We start from the raw sequence: 19,882 nt of genomic DNA, 5'->3' as shown, positions 1-19,882 counted from the left end.
ACTTTTTGCTCAGAAATACGCTATTAAAATTTCGGTCACGAGTTGCGGTACACCCTGTATATATATATATATATATATATATGAAATGACTCGGGAAGACATCCCCAACAACATATTTAAAAATCAAGCGAATCGGAGAGGAAGTCGCTTTTATGCACAATTACCTTTGTTTCATTTAACAAAATGGGTCTCTCAGTGTATGTATAATTAGTAAAATGTGTATGGTAACGTTTCGAAAACTCTAATAAAATTCCTCGAAATACCGTGTTGTCCCACGATTACATAATTTTCAAGATAAGTTTTAAAAGAAATGCATTTTGCACGAGTATTTTTAATAGTATGTTTTTAAATGTACATATATAATCCAGCATATATCAATGCGTTTGATCAATAATGCATTAAGTGATATTTTTTTAATGAAAAAAGTCATGTGAATTTATATGTACAAGCCAAAGGGGCCGCACCAAAGCTTAAACATGTCGATAATTGTATTTTCAAAAAAGTAACTATTGTGTGTTCTGGTTCTATCCATCTTATGACAAACACATTGTCAAATATCGTACTATTCATCATACGCTCCTATCGCCCTTATCACAATTGATGACTTTATCTATAGTTGTCAAAATTATAATTAGAATTCGAGCTTATCGCTAGTTGTAAAACTCTGAAAATGAGATTTATTAATGGCTATGATTCAAATTTGTCCTGAGCTGCGAATATTTATACCGCAAATTTACCCGCATTTGACTTTCTATCACATTTATAACACATTTATAACACTTCGACGAACGAATCCGACGTGGGCACCGATTATCGACGGGAACAAACATACAATTGCGCATTACACCGGACGCGTGGGTTTGTTGTTCCTCATTTTCATTTTCCAGCTAGTTTTCAAGCTCGCGCTCTTTTACGACTTCTTTTTATTCTGCATTTTTAACGCGATTCTAAAATAGAGTTCTTCGTCCCTCGTTATCTACATGCGCGGACACGCGAGCGAAACAGGTAATTGCGGATACCTCGCGACACGTGTCGAACGCAAACTTTCCGCGCAATTGGCGCGAACGCGATCGAACGGGACGCGGCGCAAACGTGCGTTACGATAACGTGGGCGGTTCGGTTCGTACGTCAGTCTATTCAGCACCGTTTCCTCGTCATAAATAGATGAGCCCGATTAATCACCAGGGAGCAAGCCCAGGGGGGCTCGTCTTATTACACGCTTGAAAAATCGATATTTTTCTCGCGGGCCGCTATTTATATCCCGATCAGTTATATCCCCCGCGATTACGTCTGCCCACGTAAGAGAGGCGATATGTCCACCAATCGCTACCGTACAGGAGTCGTTAAATTTCCAATGCATCCCGCAACATTTAACGCGGCCGTGCGGCCGAGTCTATAGATACGTTCCTCGTAAAACTGCCTTTCATCGCATGTCGCGGTTCTTCATTGAAAACTAAGAAACTTAGTTCTAATCTAATCTAATCTAAGAAACTAATTTCGATTAAAAATTGCCGACAACCCTTATCGACGCGCAGTTAAAAAGAAAGTCGAAATAGACGCCTAGACAACATCTTTGTACTGTTACTGCGACGAATATTGTCATATGCCTCGGTGGTCGAATTGGTGAGACGCCCGCCTAGAGTGTAGGGAGGTTCAGGTTCAAACCCTGGCCGGGGTAATACATATTTTTCGCAATAAATTATCTGTATTATTAAAAATGCCAGGTATAGTCAAGAAAGCACTGACGTTGTTAATTTTGATTACGTCCGTTAATTCTTATTCTTCCATTAATATCCATTAATATATATTCTTCTTTTGAAAATATGTTTAGTATCAACGTGAAAATCTTGAAAGGAGATTGTATTGCGTTAAGGGAAGAAAAACTTACTCGAATGAAGCAATTCATCTATGTGTAACGAAATAAATCGTGCGCGGCGTTTATTTCTTTAAAGTCCCACGGAAAGAAAGTATAATATATTCTTTGATAATATGTCTAGTCTCAACGTGAAAAGGAGATTGTACGCGTTAAGGGAAGAAAAGCTTACTTCAATGAAGCAATTTTACATAATTCAATCAAGAAAAATATATGCTTATTATTTAAGAATACTTTTCTTGAACGGAGAGGAAACAATATATATTGGATAGAAAGTAACATATTTTCAAATCGAAGATTATAACGATTAAAATGATTTTATTGCCGAAATAATGATATGTTTTCTTGAAGCGACAATTATAGTATTTAAATAAGACTGTAATATTGGTGGAGTAAGATTATTAAATGCTTCTAAGGAGATTATAGATTGTTGCGTATATACAAAACAATAAACGCGTTAACTTGAGTATATGTATATTAAGAGTCTGACACTTATTTGTTTCCTATGGCCTTAAAAGCGCTTTGCTCGTATTAAAGAGGTTTCATTATCGATCCCGAATTTTGGACAACGAGTGGCCGATCTCGTAAAAAAATAGAACGAAAGATTTGTTCTCGGAGGACGTGCAAGTTGCACAGAAGGAAAATTTCAATATGACGAATGCACGGTAATCTGAATGGATTAAAAATGCAAGGCACGCTATCGGAAGTCCGTGGGCGCTGCGGCTGGCTGCTCCCGGAAGCTCTCTTATCGCCAGCCCTTTGTTTTCTACGCTTTAATTCACCGAAATCGTACAATAATCAGCGGCCGCACCGCCGGCGTTAATGACACTGCGCAGATTACGCTTATCGAATCGTACGGTCATGCTACGTGGAAGAAAAAAAATACACGCAGTCGTATCGCATCGTCCATTCAGACTTCAGATCGGATTAGATAAGAAAGGAAATTATAACAAATGTATATTTACGTCCCTAAGTTCTGTTGACATAAACAAGTAAATATCATTCATTGACATTTCATAAACTGTCTTATAAAGTTGGCAATCTCGTAATTTCAATAAGAAAAACCTTTTAATAGACTTAAAATTAATATTTGTATAAGAACACGATGAACCGGTAACCCAGGCTGCATTTTCCGTTCGCGGCATTTAACGTCCTGGCTATAAAAAGAAACTTAATCGCGAAATACTTTCTAATATCAAGTGTGAGTACATAATTATAATGTATGGCGTAATATTGGTGTCGTGAGTCACCGCTAGTCTATGCGCGGTGCTACGATCACATTTCAGATATTGAATATCATCACTACAATCTTCACTTCTTTGCTTCGTACAAAAATTACCGATTGTCCGATCAATTCTTCGATATATTAAACCTCATTGCCTATAATAATAATTTTAATAATAATTTTGCAGTTTTTCATTATTAAAAAATACATTTTATTTCACAAATATAATAACCGTGTCGCGTGGTTCGCCGGTGATTCGCGCTAGTTGACAAACCATGTAAAATTCATCTGGCACGTTAAATAATAAAACACTGTTCTTATACAAGATGTCAGCGGTTACACATTTTTAGAATTTAATTCAAAATATAATTATCAGGGAATTTAATATTTCTTATTAAAACATTACAACGAGAAATAATGTTTCCGTGTTCCCCCGAGAAAATTGACGCAAGTTCTGATCTGTTATTAAAACTGCAGTCAGCAATTTTGAGAAATTGAGTCCATTAGAGCTCCAGCTATCGTATCTCTATTTAGATTCGATCGGAATAGAAATTATATGTATTTCGTCGATTTTCCTTGACCACGTTATTGATAAGCCGGACAAGCGGAATTGGTATTATTTCGCTCACAATTATGTCGCTGCGCAAATTGACATTTGGTCCGAGATCGCGCTCTTTGATTACGCAATCCCGGCTGATTTACATTTTGCAGAGAGAACAACGTGTATCGAAAGAGTCACGTCAGACTCGGCGAGACGATCGCGAATGATGTAAAACGTGCGTAAAGACACGTCATGTCGAAGAGCGGTAATTTTCCAGAAGAATACGCGGATTATGGTCAATAAATGGAAATCATGCTCGCATCTGTGGCACAAAAGTCGACTAAGGGAAAAGATGGTGACACGAGATAGTCCTCATACGTACTTTCATGTGCAGAAAAGGCGGCTAAATTCTATGAGTTATGGAGACTCCGGGTCAAATGTGTTGGGAATTTTTCGATTTTGAAGGGAAATCGAAATCGCCTAAATCTCGTATATTCTGGGTCTACTCTGGGGGGGGGGGGGGGGAAGATAGCAACCCATTTTGGGGCCCGTAATTAGTAATCGAATTATTTGGATTGTTCGTTTACTCTGGGAAAAATTTTGACCGTTTTTTTGCAGTTAAGCAACTTAACATTTCGATGTCTCTTAAGTGAAAATTATCGTTGCGTTGCTGAATAAACGACAGAACTAATTGAGAGAATTTATTATTATTACTTAAAAATCTTGGATATAGGTAGAATAGCTAATTGCGATTTTTAGTTACGCGGGGTAAAATTCGCGATAGATTAAAGTTACGAACAATCCAAATAATTCGATTACTAATTGTGCGTCCCAAAATAGGTTTCTGTCTTTTTTTTCCTCAGAGTATGTTCTTCTTTACCTCACATACTAATATAAACTCCTCACACGTCACGCCTTTGCTGTGCAAATTACAAGCGATTTCTAAAAGTCGTGAACGGACTCGGCAACGACGAGCGATTCTCCTCTCGTAAAATGTTATAAAACGAGAGAGGGGAAAAAAGTCACGGCCTCTTCCCTCGCGACGAATTTCTTGCACGTAATGTTATACATTCCCAAGCGTGTTTCTTCCCGTGGATCTAATTCGATCGACGGAATTCTTTTTTTTCCAGCCGACGGCTAAAAAAGAGAGCCATCTTCCAATCACGTGCCGTCTTCCAAAAATAGCGAGCAAGGTCACGCTAAGCGGGTTTCCTCTCGCCATCAACCCTCGCTGCCGCCCGTCCTAAACTCTATCGATCCATCGGGCTGGATACCGTTAAACACACCGGCCGAATGGAGCATAACACCTCATGCATATGTATTGTTATGCAAAAGAAGCGGTTGGAAAATTGCCGATTTTACAATATTCGAGCAGCTCAGCCGAACGGTAATTACGCGTCTTCCCCGTTTACGAAAACATGAACATTCGCGAAAACGTCAAATATAAAAGAAAATAAGAACCCAGTGTTTTTTTTGCATATTTCATTCTACCATTTTCATAATTCTATGGAGAATGGAGATTTCACGCTTGCCACGTATATATTGAACTTCACAGCAGTCGAGAATAACCGAAGTTAAGTGAACCTTATCACTTTTGCAGTTTCCGATAAAGATGTATTTTTCGGGCGAAATATATTTCTCAGAGAACACTCGTCTCTCGCGCGCTCGCGAGCGCACGTGAGCGGGACAGCAAAGTAATTTCAATGTGGCATAATATGCGAGTCACGTAGCGGCGTATTTTTATAACTTGTGCAAAAGATGATGCAGCAAGTCAGGCGACTCTAATACATTCAGAGCCTCTCAGTTGCTTCGGACTATTTATAGCGGATCGCTCGATATGATGTACTAACTTTATTTTTAGCTGCTTACCTAGCTACAGCCCTTTCACCCCTTGGTATGACACCATCGTGACAGCCGGGCACGCGAAAACTGTTGGCACTTACCTGAAAATAAAAGTGTATGCTCTTAAAATTGTATGCTACAAAAAATAATATAAACTCAGTAAACACGTTTATATATTACCGCAGATCGATTAACCTTTATTGGAATATATTTTTTTTTTACGAAGCAGATTCCAGGAAATAACGTCAATGTCCAATACTGGCCATTGATTATTAAAACAGTTATAAAAATAAACGGAACAATAAAACACCTTATCAATATTTATGAAATCTTGCCGATACAAAAAAAAGTTTACATATACAAGATACTCCCCTCATAGGTGTTAGATAATTTTTCACCAGAGGGAAGAAAAAAGAAATGCCGATTTGCATAAAAAATGTTTGGTATCCTGCCCGGTTCGCATAGATTATGTTTTATTGAACATCAAATCACTTTGCTGTATCAATTCAATTTTTAATACGTCGACGAAAATCGTACCTTTCGCGAGATAACGATTATTACGTTTCCGTTATTCGACAAAATACCAGGATTATCGATAAGAGATTAGTTTTATACATTCATCGTACCAAAATGTTAATTCGCCGAAATTCTATCGTTTTCGAATTTGTATATGCTCCGATTAAAATCGTGAAGCGCGAGCTTCAGCCGCGAAACCCAGATAGGCTTCACGCGGAAAACCAGACGCAAGGATCGCATCGAGCTGTCTCGATCTCAGCATGAGGTCGTCCGGAGCGTATAAATACGCGTCTTTAAAAAGCCGACCATTCTTTCAAAAAAACCGCGCGCATCTTGTCGTCGACGACATCTCATCGTAGACGGATCGCTTATCGGGGTGGCTCGTGTTTCTACGAAGTGTCACTTTACCTCATGTGGAATTGGAAAAAAAGACAAAGATACATGCATAGACACAGCTAATTTTATACGCTTTCCAAATAGAGAGAAAAACAAAGAAATAAAAATATCTAACGGAAAAAATCCATACTTTTCACTTAAATCAATTAACACATTTTTATGAGTTTCCTCCCCTCCTTTCTCTCCTTAACAAGGAAAAAATATATCTACAATATTACATCCTTTCGGAGAAATTGTACAAAAAATAATACATCTTAAATATTTTATTTTATATAATTCGTGTGATATTTTTAATGCAATCTTTTAAAATCGCTTTTAAATCTCTCCCTCCCTCTCTCTCTCTCTCTCTCTCTCTCTCTCTATCTATCTATCTATCTATCTATCTCTCTCAGTCTTTTCTCTATATTTTTTATTTCATATAATTCGTGTGATATTTTTAATGCAATCTTTTAAAATCGCTTTTAAATTTATTCTCTCTCTCTCTCTCTCTCTCTCTCTCTCTCTCTCTCTCTCTCTCTCTCGCTCTTTCTATCAATCTTTTCTCTATATAAAGTTACAGCCGAAACTTCGTTCAAATTGACAAAATTGATTATTGTGCAGGATACTATAACGGAACGGAGGAATAGCATGTATTGCTTGAAGAACAGTTTGGTTAGACGGGTACTCTCTCGAAGTAATACAACGGACGCATATGTGTACTAGTACGAAAATAGTGACCGAATCGTTCGAAAATACCAACCGCTAAAAATACGGACAAAAATAAACGTCCACACGTGTAAAAACACGCATTAATATTCGCCGGGCGTCCGACGAGCCGACGTTTTCATGCCACCGTGTAGTGAAAAAGAACCGACGCGCGGGTGGTAGACAAAGACAGACGCATGTAAGTTGATGGGGGGAAAGGAGAGGAAAAGAGAGAGAGAGTTTAAAAATCTAACGGCGGGGCGGACAAAGCGCGGCGGGTGGGGCGAAGAGAACGAAGGAAGCGTGAGAAGAGGCGAGAAAAGGCGGTAAAGTGCAGTGAGCCTTGCTCGTGGATCTTTAAACAAATTTTCTTTCATCGCGCCGATACCCGCGGTGTCTTCAACTACGAAAATAATCTCGGACGTGTCCTAAATTCCTCGAGTCGTTTTCTGAGAAAGAAAAAGAAAACAGGAGAGAGGGGAGGGAGAGATCAATTATCGAATTACAAAAAAAAAGAAAAAAGATTAGACGGTTGTGCTATGTATTTTTGCATTACACGAAAATTTTTTTCTCTAAATTTGAGATAAATCAAATACTCTGTAGCACACTTTAGGTCGTGTAGATTTTTAGGTAATCTTGAAGATACCAGAATTTGTTAAAACTTCGTTTCTGTGATAATTGGTGTAAGAATGTGACTTCTTCAGAAAAGTAAAAACGAATGCACTATCGGGGAATCATTGCCTTAATATTCTAAATTAATCCAGTGCAAATAACATACTCAATACCTCTTCAGCGATACGATTGTAAAATATTGTTTGTTCGTTAAGAATGTTTTACAGAATTTTTGAATTCCACAAGTTAAAGTCACTACAAATTTCTCAGATTCGTGTTTATCAGGGTTGTTAGTAACACTGTACTTATACGAAGTACACAAAGCGAAAGAATGAGCTCAATTTTCTCATAAGCACGTAAAATAATGCTTGTTTGTAAAATAAAAGAATGGGGAAGGAAGGGAACGAAAGAAGGGAGAAGAACGGAGTCTTTTAAACCTAATTGCCGTTTGCTTCTACTTATTTTCATGAAAAATAATTATCGAAGGACCCGGGAAGGAATTCAAACCTCGCGTTTCGCAATTTCGGCGATATCGGTATTGGCTTGTCGTGAGCAATCTTCAATTGTCGGCTGCGAAATGTGCATACGTAGAAAAGCCCAGACCTGATAGAAAAATCACTCGGGGTGAGAGACAAAGAGAGAGACAGACAGACAGAGAGAGAGAGAGAGAGAGAGAGAGAGAGAGAGAGAGAGAGAGGGGGGGGGGGAGAAAGCAGCCTGGCGCCAGCGTGACAGCGAAAGGCGGCGCTTGCAACGTTTTCTGACTCTTGAGAGACACGACGAAAAAAACAGCACAATACGACGAGAGAAGCAGGGTAGCCGCCCGTCTTCGAACCCGCTAGTGTTGCCAGGGGAAACCCCGAGATTTTTCGCGTGTCTAACCCGTAATCGCGCGAGATATACCAGCGCAAACCGCCTCTCAGAGGCATCGTCCCCGCGCCTGAGTTCGCGGAATGTCCTGATATCGTTAGCCGTTTGATTAAAGATAATCGCTTTAAAAAAATGAACAGAGAAGGGCATCATTGAAACGCATGCCTTACTGTCAATTATATTAGATATAATGTTTCACGTCTGAATCAACTCCTTGATGTCCAATCGAAAATAAGGTATATTATAATCATAGGTGTGATATTTTTATCGAACCTCAAGTGTGTTAAAATCGTTAACGTATACTGTATTTTTATCAAGGTTCATTTGCGTTAAAAAAATCTAGAAAACTGTGTTGCTGCAGCTGTAGCGTAATGTTTCATGTAAACGCGATGAACGTTTTAACTTTGTTAACGAAATGTCTTCAAGCTGGAATTTGGAAAACTTGTTTTATTCGTCTATTTGTTTTTGTACGGATTGATTAATCTCAATTGATACAGGCGCGTGGTTATCCACGAGGATAAAAAAAAAGAGGGGCCAAAATGTCGGAAAACTGAAATTTAATCTTGTTACGTCAATTTCAAATAATTGCATTAAACCAAAGCAAGCTTTATCCTCAAGTGAACCTCTTTCACCATCTCTTTCCTTTCGCGTAGTTATTTCTGTACCGTCTCGTCGTATACGACGGCGACAAACAAGCGATCTATAATATTTTGAAATAATTTCCTAATCCCCCTCGGCGATAAAAGAATTTAAGCGAACCCAAAAACGTCACCTCTCCGCGTTAGCCTCTCGCGCACTCAGCGGATCCATCCGTTCTCCACGGCGGCCGTCATCGTCGTCATCGTCGTAGGTTAACAGGTAGGGACTGTTCCGCCACTCCTGCCGTTCGATCCGCTAACCAGGGAGGTGCGGGCGGAGGGAAGGTGAGGAGAGCCCGCGCTATTTATAGCTTCATAGGTCTTTCGTGGGAGGATCGAGTGGGACGAGGCTGCGCGACAACCGGCGGGCGGCGGTGGCGGGCAGGGAGATGGAAACGTGTCAGGGGTGGTGTTCGTGGGGTCCAAGGGAGGCGGCAGCGAGGATCCTGAGAGGGAACGAGGGAGGGAAGCGCAGAACAGAGAGGGCAAAGTGGGGAGAGAAACGGAGAAAGAGAGAGAGAGAGAGAGAGAGAGGGAGAGAGGGAGGGAGCGAAAGAGACGCAGCGGGAGGTGGTGAAGCTAAGGACGCGAGGAGAAGGAACGAAGGGCAAAGAGAGAAAGAGAGAGAACCGAGGAGAGGTGATGGTCGCTATAAATAGAACCGACACTCAGCCCATGGGCTCTTCTAGGGTGACCTTTGCTCGAGAAAGAGGAGGGGAGGGAGAGAAAGAGAGAGAGGGAGAGAGAGAAGCAACGTCGACTTCCACAATGCTATTAGGCTAGGTTATTGGTTCGCTCTCGTCTCTTTCTCCTTCTCCCTCACGTCCCCTCTCTATCTCTCTTTCTGCCTCCCTCCTGGGTTGGGCGCCACCGGCCGTGAATCTGGGTTATGTTTACTACCCCCTTCTCACCCCTCTTGTCAGCCTGCGCCGGAGGCCGCGCGTGCGACGGCGCCGCTGCCACTTTCCTCGCGCGAGAATGCTGTCGTGACACGCGAGAATCGCAGTTGCATACGTATATACTTAACATTTTCTACTTGCAAAAGTCGCCGATGGGTAAGGGGTAGTCCACGATTAAACTGTTTTTTTTTTCAAAAATTCGCCGATATCGCATCCCTGAATAATAATCTATGAGTCCAGGTTGCTTATATACAATACGTGCTCTTCTAATTATACATGTATGCACGTATGCATGTATATATGTTTATGCAAGGATAAAATCATAGAAATTATTACTTAAAAATATCATCTGAATTAATCCTTTGATACTCAACTCAAAGAGTTCACATAAAATCACGCTATGCATCTCGTCATTAATTAATATCTCTGAGATTTATGTTATCGTGTTAAATTACAGAGATATATAAAAATTAAGTTATAAATTGTACATGTATAAAATTATGATACAATGCAAGAACTGGTTCTAAAATTCTCAATACATAAACAGAATTGTTATTATTGTATCTTGTTAATGTATCGTTATTAATATTTATATATATACAGTAATAATATATATTAATAACAATAATGTAATACATTATTGTAATACATTATTGTTATATCTTTTTAAGGAGAAACTAAATAATTTTTCAGAATTCATAAAGAGTAAACTAATGGGACACTAGACCAACTAGATAGAAAATGAATTTGAAATAGAAGCCATCTCCTCACGAAATGTCAAGTTTAAGTTATGCGCGGAGATCTGCCTCTCGTCGCAAGGGAAACAAAGCGACTGGAAAACGAGAATAAATGCAAAACTAAAGCGCCGTGTCGAAAAAGAAACATCGACGGAACGAACTTTGATTACCGATCTTTCCACCACGAAAGGAACGATCGCTTTGATCAGTGGCCGGGAGCACCAAAGTAAATACACGATATAATATGCCGAGATCAAAGTAGCCATTGCTGCTGACTAGAGCAAAAGTCTAATCAAATTAAGCCGAAATCATAGTGTGTCATAATCGAAGAACACCATTTCCACCATTGACAATTCGATGCGTTTCACGATTTGTATCTACGTATCTATTATGCATGACGACCATAACTTATCGAGTGCCATGTCGCCGCACATTTCTACACTCCGTTTTGCATTACGATAGAAGTGCTGCGTATTTATAAAAATTCTCGAACAACACCGAAGAAATTGTAGAATAATTTCAATTCGCTCTTTGTGTTGCAAGCACAAAAATTTTATATCATATTTAATACTATATTTTACACATTTCGTGTAATACTTTACATATTATATTCTTGTCCACTTTGTGTTTATCAAATAGATTTAAACCAAAGAACAAAATGAAATATAGGGAGAGCAGATTAAAATTGAACATTTTCATGCGGCAGACTGCAATTCAGTTTCCAAATTAAAAACATGTATCTATATTTAATTATCAAATGTTTTTCAGGAATTTGATTTGTACGATTGATTGTTTTACCGAAAGGGTTGATTCAATCACTCACGGTGAACCTTTCAAATGTCAGTCGTGTTAAATCAGTACGTTTTGTACACAACCATATTTCTTCTTGCTCGTGTATTAGGTTTAAAGCCTGTTTGTCCAGTTTGTTCTGGTACTTTGAACATTTGGTTTTACTTCGTCTTCGGTAGGCTGCTAACCTTGCCGAGGGAAACCTCCGAGGTGGGAAACCGCTGAGGGCATTGTGGTGTACAGATTTGCGGCATTACTGGGCATTACTAAGCATTACTAGGCGTTTTTTTGGGCATTAGTTTGAGCATTAGGCCTTGCTGGGGCATTGTAAAGATAAAATAAGGTAAAATAAGATAAAACAAGATAAATAACAAGCTAGTCATGCCCACTGGGCATTAGTGGGCATTGGTGCGCAACATTTTGGTCAGCGATTTTTCCCTCGGAAACCTCCACCCTGGAGGGCTATAAAGGGCTACACATGGCAGGATACTCTCGATGGTTGCCACTTCCCTCCGAGAGGTGGCGACCGAAAAAACCAGCGATATCCGTGATTAAATTTCACCTCGGATCTCTTCGTTCATTTGTTTTGCTAAGCAGCGCACATTTCTCTCGCCACAAGATTACATTTCGTATAATACTTTACATATTATTGTACATTTTTGTTCACGGTTTGCGTTTATCAAATAGATATAAAACAAAAGGCAAAATAAAATACAGGGGAGAACGCATTAAAATTGGACATTGTCATGCGGCAAACTGCAATTGATTTTTTTCAAATTTAAAAAATTTAATCATCCAATTTTCTCAAAAATTTCATTTGTACGATCGATCGTTTTACTAAAAGGATTGATTAAGCCACTCACGGTGAACCTTTCAATGTCAGTCGTATTGTTGACGAGTTGAACCAAGAATGTAGCGTCGGTTGTACCACATTCACGCGGAAATCTCGCTGGCGAAACGGAAACCATCGTTCACGGTAACGAGCGCATTTGTGCCGAGCAGCCTGTCAGTCTTCGCGTCGGTCGCGAAGTTTTGGCCGAGCGCGTACCGCGGAATCGGGCGAGACGGTAATTTGTGTGCCAAACGTTCGCGACTAACATTAGTCCTACCTCTCCGGATGTGGACGCGCTAAAAAAGCACCAATTGGGACTTCGACTTGGTCGCAAGAAGAATCGCTTGTCCACTACAAATAGGCCCGTATTAATAACTCGCACTCCGCGCTAAATGTAGCCGCCTGATACCGAGCTCGAGATAACATTGTATGCAGTCTTTATGCGAGAAAACTCGGACGGCCATATTTAGCAATAAACGTGAGCTGCCGATATATATAGATCGTTAATTAAATGAAACTGAAAAATATTCTGAGGATCGAAGAATAAAAAATTCATGCCCTGAGAAAAGTGTGCGACGCCGTCCTCCAAGTCTATCCAGCAATTTAAACAGCAGACAAGTGTCACGGCGAATATAACACATACAAACGATGCAAATATAACAAAGCATGACGGTACGTTAGAGGTCGAAACTTTCTTTAAACAAAAGTGATTTAAATAGCGTTACACAGAAAAGAAGAATACTCTTTTCTTTTGAAGAGTACGTATTTTTGTCACCGCGTAAAAGAGTAAGAAGTGTTCGGCAGAGTCGCGCCCAAGTATCCCGTAGCTTAAAAGTATCTCGCTGTTGTCCCGATAAGAGCTGAATTTATTGAAACGCCCTACTTGGATAAGATTTAGAGATACGACTTTGCCACGAAATTGCATCAAATGGGCGACAAACGAGGGTAGGGGGACTGTATTTTTCGTCGCCGCGTATCGAAAGCATTTTATGCGAGCGCCGACGGAAAATGCAGCAAAGAGCAGCGCGGGATGAGTAATCGATGACAACATTGGTCGGTGCAGCAACGGCCGCAACGGACGAAAATAGAAACGTTCATGTGCGCGATCGATCGGCGTGTTTTTCTGGCCGCGCTTTCGCCGTGAATTCAAATTTTCACGAGCGAACGTCTAGCGATGGCTCCTAATGTCACGAGCAAACGACGATCATTTTTGTACGTGCATTTTACTCGCGCGACAGGGTAGCCGCGGGATATCGCGGTGTGGAGACGACGATTATCTACAATACACCTTTCTCGATCTCGGCCTGTATCGATCTCTCGGGATCGCTCGCGATAAATTTTGTTCCGCTGAAATCCGCGCGCGATAAAACCCGAGACACGTTTGTACGCTTTGCGGAACCGCGAGGGGACGCGCATGCAAAACGTGAACTTTCGTTGACCTCGACACGACGCTCTCTCGCGAAAAAAAAAGTTTTTAATATACGAAGAATTCCCGCGAAAGATTCCTGTGCGATAAGCGAGGAATACATTTAAGGGACACGCGTAAGGCTCTCTCGCGCGCGGGCGCGCGATTAAATGTCACGGCGGAGCTTTTCATCGGCCGCGGATGTCGGCAATTTATCGGGAAAATATCGGATAACTCGTTGCAACGGTTGCGGATCGCGCGAGAGATCGATACCGCCCCGGCGAAGGATGCTGCGCAACTTTCTCGCGCGCGTATTTCCTCTCGGGAACGAAAACGAACGGTGGCGAGCAGCCACCCACACACGCGAGCGCGGTCCGTAACAAAATTAGCGCGGGCACAATGCGAACCCGCCTTCGCCCGAGAAAATAGAATTGGCAGGCTACCAAAGCCGAGTCTTGAATAGATTTGGACTATATAGATCTCCTTCGCCCTCTCGGCTCTCCCTCGCTCGCTCGTTCGCTCGCCTGGCCATCGCCTCCTCCTCCTCCTCCCGTCCGTCCCTCATGCGCGCGCGGCCTTTGTGTGATGTAACGTGTCCTCATCGCGCCGCTGCACTCGTTATGCGCGCTGAATTAACATGAAAATCGAGCGTGGAGATACCCTAAACTGACGCGCGAGGCCGGGGTTGTTGTCAAAGCGGAGGCGATAATTGTGTCGCGCGGCGGCAACTTTTAGCACCGAGTCAATATTCTACGATATTAATACCATTTTAACGCTCTATAGAACGCGTTTAACGACGCGCCGGGGAGAAATTAGACACGGAGACAGCGAGAGTCCATCCGATTCTCGCGTAACGACGCGCGCGAAAAACCGAGGGGACCGCGCTGTACCAATTGTTTCGCTCCCGTTACTTTCGCTTTTCTTTTTTCAACGCCCCGCGCTTCCCCCCCCCCCCCCTTTGGACAAATTGCAAACGGACGTTGCGCGATTTAACTTGAGCGGACACCGGCAGTTAAGGGGACGCTGGAGTGATTCTGCACTTTTGGCACCTTTTGCTCCTAGAACTGTCAATTCGTGAAAAGAATTGTGTAATATACAAATTATGTGGCTTTTGTGTACAGACCGACAGTGTCCCACTACTCAGATTAGGTCAAAGAACAGCGTTGTATCATTATAACTTATTCGAGTGAATAGACTTCTTGTTAAGCTGCTAAACTTAATTTCAAAGATACCATGCTGATCTCTGAGTTAGCCCGAATAGTGGAACACTGTCGGTTCGCACATAAAAGCCACGTAGTTTGTATATTACACAAATGTTTTCACGAATTGACAGTTCTAGGAGCAAAAGGTGCAAAGAGTGTAGAATCACTCCAGCGTCCCCTTAAGGGGATTTTTGCATCTCCAGTTCGTGGAAACGTTTGTGTAGTAGACAAATTACGTGGCTTTTGTGTACAGACCGACAGTGCTCCACTGTTCGGACGAAATCAGAGAACAGCGTGGAATCATTGAAACTAAATTTAGAAGCCTAACAAAAATTCTATTCACTCAAATAAGTTATAGGTTAATCTATAACGTATTGAAGTGAGTAGATTTCTTTTTAGGTTTCTAAACTTAGTTTCAATGATGCCATAGTATAACTAGGTACGCCCAGTCTGTCATTTGGTTTGTTTTGCGTCGATCCTGCGCGTCCGCCATTATTTTGGCGGAGCCAACGAGACGGATATTGTATATGGGGTAGGGTGAAATCAGTGTAACAGGATTTTATACCAAAAACATGGCGGAATACCACGTGATCGAAACCGAAAGGATCAAAGGACCGGCGGAGAGTGGGCATACCAGTTATACTATGATGATACCACACTGTTTTCTGATTTGGTGCGAATAGTGCAACACTTTCGATCCGATTTCGCACGCATCAGCCTCATAATTTGCGTATTGCACGAATGTTTTCACGAATTGACAGGTGCAAAAAGGTGCAGAATTACACTCCAGCATCCCCTCAACGACTGCGTGGAACGAGGCGGCGTGAAACGCGAGAATTCAACGGCGCGGCGGCAGTCGGGAGTATCGTCGGAGGGAACAACGGCGGGCCGCGCGCGCTGCGAAGCGCGCGAGAGAGCGAAAATAAATGGAGCCGACGAAAATAAACGCGCGGCCGCTATTTTGTGTGCACCTCGGCGGCCGCGTGTCGGTATTAGCGCCAACGTGGTGCGGTCGATTGTGTGCATGCGCGCGCGGTATGCGGCAAATTCGCTAATCCCACCCCAAGTTTATACGCGCCGGCAGCGCGAGCACGCTTGCTCGTGTAACCGTGCCGATGCTCCGAATACTCGAGGCCACGAACGCTGACAACTCAGCCGAATATCCAACCGTATCGGCGTTGCACGCGCCAATTTCGCCAACTGGAACCGGCCGGACGACTCCTTACTGGTCGCCATAACTGCTGCCGTCGAAAGTGTTAATTTATTTGCATCGGACCTCGGCAAATCCATATTCAATTTGTTTAATTATACACGCGCGGTTCCCAAAAAATGCAACTGGCCCAGATGCGTTTCGCGCGATATCTGCGGAATTGGTTACTCTTTCACAGCGAGCATGATTAAGTTATATCGCAACTGCGCTCGGAAGCAAAATAGCTTTCAATTTTTATCGACAATGCGATAGATTTTCCACAGGGTTCTATCTTGCAAGACTGTACATATTTAACTTGCGTATAGAAATAGAACTTTTCCAAAATACAACCTGATCCGTTATGCAGTTTGCGTTCTTGACAGGGATTGATTAAAGCCGACTAGAGGGACGTATTGATATTCGACATTAAATATCCACCGATCTGCGCGTTTTCGTGTCGAAGTGGCGAGCGGAAAGACGTTACGATGGCGGAGAAGGTAAATATTATTTTGCAATTACGAAAACGCTCCCGTTGCGTCCGCGCGAGATCGAAGCGACACGAGGCCCCCGCGATTGACGGAACGAACGGTCGACAGTTCGTTTCCGCGCGAGATGTGAGGAGGACGACTCTATATAGGCGAAATCAAAGGTGGCTCACCGGGGAATACCGAGCGCTCCATCGATTTTGCCAGCGGGATTGCTCCCGTTCTTTTCTGCGATGCCGACCATTACGTGAGCATCATAAACTTGGGTCGACCTACTTTTCAAAGAAAACTTACTTCCTCCATAAATGATCGTGCGAAAGCTACGTCTGTTATCGTACCGACGCGGTCCTGTTGTCCAACAAGAAGAAACAAACGCGAAAAACATTTCGCAGAGAGTTCTCTCTCCAAAACAGATTACTTTCGTACACCCGCCATTTTTACAGGTGCGCACAATCAGGCCAAATCATGCCAGGCTTTTAACGGTAATTAGTCAGAATTTATTCCCAAAAATTATTCCCGATTTAAGCCGGGGCTGCTGCCGGAGCTGCGAGAAACGTTCGTGCGCAGTGCTCGGCAATTAATTGCACCGCGCGTACTGCAACTAACTCGCGCGCGCGAAGCGCTGAAAACGAAAGTTCGTTAGACCAATTTTCGTTGGTTTTCGAGGAGACCAGTCGCCAGCGTAGTATAACTAGCAGGTCCACCCCGTCATTTGTTTCGTTTTGCAACGATCCCTTCTGCGCATCCGTCAATTTTTTGGTGGAGCCAATGAGACGGACGTTGCATATACATGTGGTAGTGTGAAATCAGTGAGACAGAATTTTATGCCAAAAATATGGCGGAATACCACGTGACCGAAACCGAAAAGATCAAAGGACAGAGAGTGGACCTACTATGTTATACTATGGTCGCCAGCTTGGAAAGTGTCGCTCGCGATCGGCGGAGTGCACGTGCGGCGGGAAAATACGTATTCGCGCGGCGTGCACGTAACATCGTGCACCGGAGTCCCGGCAGCCTCTAAATCGCGTGCGACGCGTGTACGCGTTAATCCATCATCGAGAGACCTTGACCTTCCTACGCCGCCGTAAGGCGTCTTTTCGCGATCTAATCGTCGCGCAGGCCTAAACACGCTCGCCCACGAAATTCCATCTCGCTCGCATTGCCATTTCGCTCGGATAATTCCGAGGCACATTTACACGAAAGCTAATAAAGCACCAGGTACAATCTTGCGAACGTAAAACAACTGTCTGCAGGATAATTCTATTCAAAGAAACGCTCATTAATTTAATTTAAACAGTTCCAAGAGATAAGAGAAGCGCAACGGGTAGATAAAGCCTGTGGCGGCACTCGTGCCAAGGACAGCCTGAAAATTTTCCACTTCGTTTTTGGATCATAAATAAAGAGAAGCGCCGATACCTCTATTTTTCGTTATTTTTCCAAGATACCGCGAATTCGACACGTCGCAACACTCGGCCACGCGAGAATTTTGTTCAGTGATGAAAGTAAAATTTATCCGATAACCAAAAAAAAAATCGGAATCAATTAATTTCTTCTCCATCGCCGAAAATTGTTCTCGACTTAATTATATCCGAACTTTTCGGGCATAATTTCCACAATTTCTCGTATTGTTTATTAACAATAGCGGCAAAAGGTATATTTAAGCTAACCGATTGAATGTGGCCGAGCTGACGGCAGAATTGATTATTTATATATAGAAATCATGCGCGTTTATATAGGGTAAAAGCGGCGGGTTATGCTACCGAACGAAGGTCAAACGATATATCTCGGCATCCTGGAATACCCGAACGAAATCGTTCCCTTCTTTACGACGTCCTGCTATATTTGGCGAGGAACTTATCGTTTATTAAAAAATAGTACAAAGACAGTTGCACGCGTCCGCGTGTTTTATTAATAGTGTTCGACCAGACTTTGTCGATAATCAAGAGTTTATCCGTCGTAAAAAGGTTACCGTCGTTACGCGGCTTAAAATAACCGGAGGAGTTTGCCGAGTCCGATAAGTTTGCTTTTATTTTCGCTTTTATTTACAGACATTTACAGAGTACGTAGCTACGTACGTGTCATAGTTAATATGAATGACAGCTACCCTTCAGCCAACTTCGAAACACACGTCCGCGCGCGCGGATGTTATTTAAAAATATATAACGCGTGTCAATCGCGCAAGAGACACCTTCCTTTCCCGATCGCCAATTTTACCGACGTCTTCGTCCACATTTTCCGTCCGAGAGTAAATCTGGAATACAATGAAGGCGAAACGCTCGTAGCAGTACTCTCCTTTCGGAAATGTATTCTTAGCATCTTGATGACCATGGAGCCGCCCTTATCCTACGGGTTCATCCATTATTATGTCTCGCGGTGCACAAAGTTGAACGAAGAACGCACTCGTTACGTTAGCGAGGATCCAAAAATAGACTCTTGGTAGGTCTCTTCTGCGCCCCCCCCCCCTCCCGCCACTCGAATGGCTTTTCTTTTCGTGGCTAGGTCGAATCGATGGGAATCGATGGAACGCGACGCCACGGTTACGCTTGAATCTAGGTAAGTCTATGTTTCTTCGCGAATAATCCGCCCACGTGTGCCTCTTCGCGAGTCATGTACGTGTGTACACACACATACACAGTGGTATGTATCGTACGTACATACGTATATATTATATAAAAGTACATATGTACGTTTGTATATGTATACACACACGCTAGATGCCTGTATGTATTTCTGTACGTCCACGCGGGACACGAGCGCGTGCAGAACGAGGGGGCGGATGGCGGAGTGGATGGAAGCGCGAAGACGGTACGCGCGCGCGGGGGTGCGGCGGAGGTACGAGAGTGTTATATAAATAGAAGCGGTCAATGCTGCTATGGGAACAACCACACACAGCCACGCGGTGGGGTGGTCGGGTGCGCAGGGTGAGTGGAACACCTCACTCCCAATTCATTAGTCCGCATTTAGCGTGCGCCCGAGCACTCGGGGGCTTCGATATGGCGGGCGAATTGAGGCTCAAGAGGGCACGGGTCAATTGTCGGCGAAGTGCGGGGATACCTACGCCGAATGTTGAAAAGCGCATTCCGCAAACCTCATCCCGCTGGAGAAATACTGCTCGTTAAGCGCGGCCTTTAGGCGTCTTGGGCGGAT

General features: G+C 42.7%; 1 protein-coding gene across 2 annotated transcripts in view; it reads right to left on the bottom strand.

Annotated features, from left to right (window-relative positions):
* LOC105565451 (histone deacetylase 4) overlaps positions 1-19,882 on the bottom strand; it is a 145,665-nt gene that overhangs the window by 76,687 nt on the left and 49,096 nt on the right. Inside the window, exon 1 of one of the 2 annotated variants that reach the window (XM_012018672.1) lies at positions 5,509-6,110. The exons of the other annotated variant lie outside the window; for it this stretch is intronic. The gene's annotated coding sequence lies outside the window, so the exon portion shown is untranslated. Of the gene's footprint in view, positions 1-5,508; positions 6,111-19,882 lie in introns of those variants that run through there. 2 annotated transcript variants of the gene reach the window in all.

Source organism: Vollenhovia emeryi, unplaced genomic scaffold, assembly GCF_000949405.1.
Source record: "Vollenhovia emeryi isolate VEMERY1.0 unplaced genomic scaffold, V.emery_V1.0 DF939152.1, whole genome shotgun sequence".
Taxonomy (NCBI): Eukaryota; Metazoa; Arthropoda; class Insecta; order Hymenoptera; family Formicidae; genus Vollenhovia; species Vollenhovia emeryi.
The sequence above is the reverse complement of the archived record's forward strand: the minus strand, read 5'-3'. Positions and strand labels throughout refer to the sequence as shown.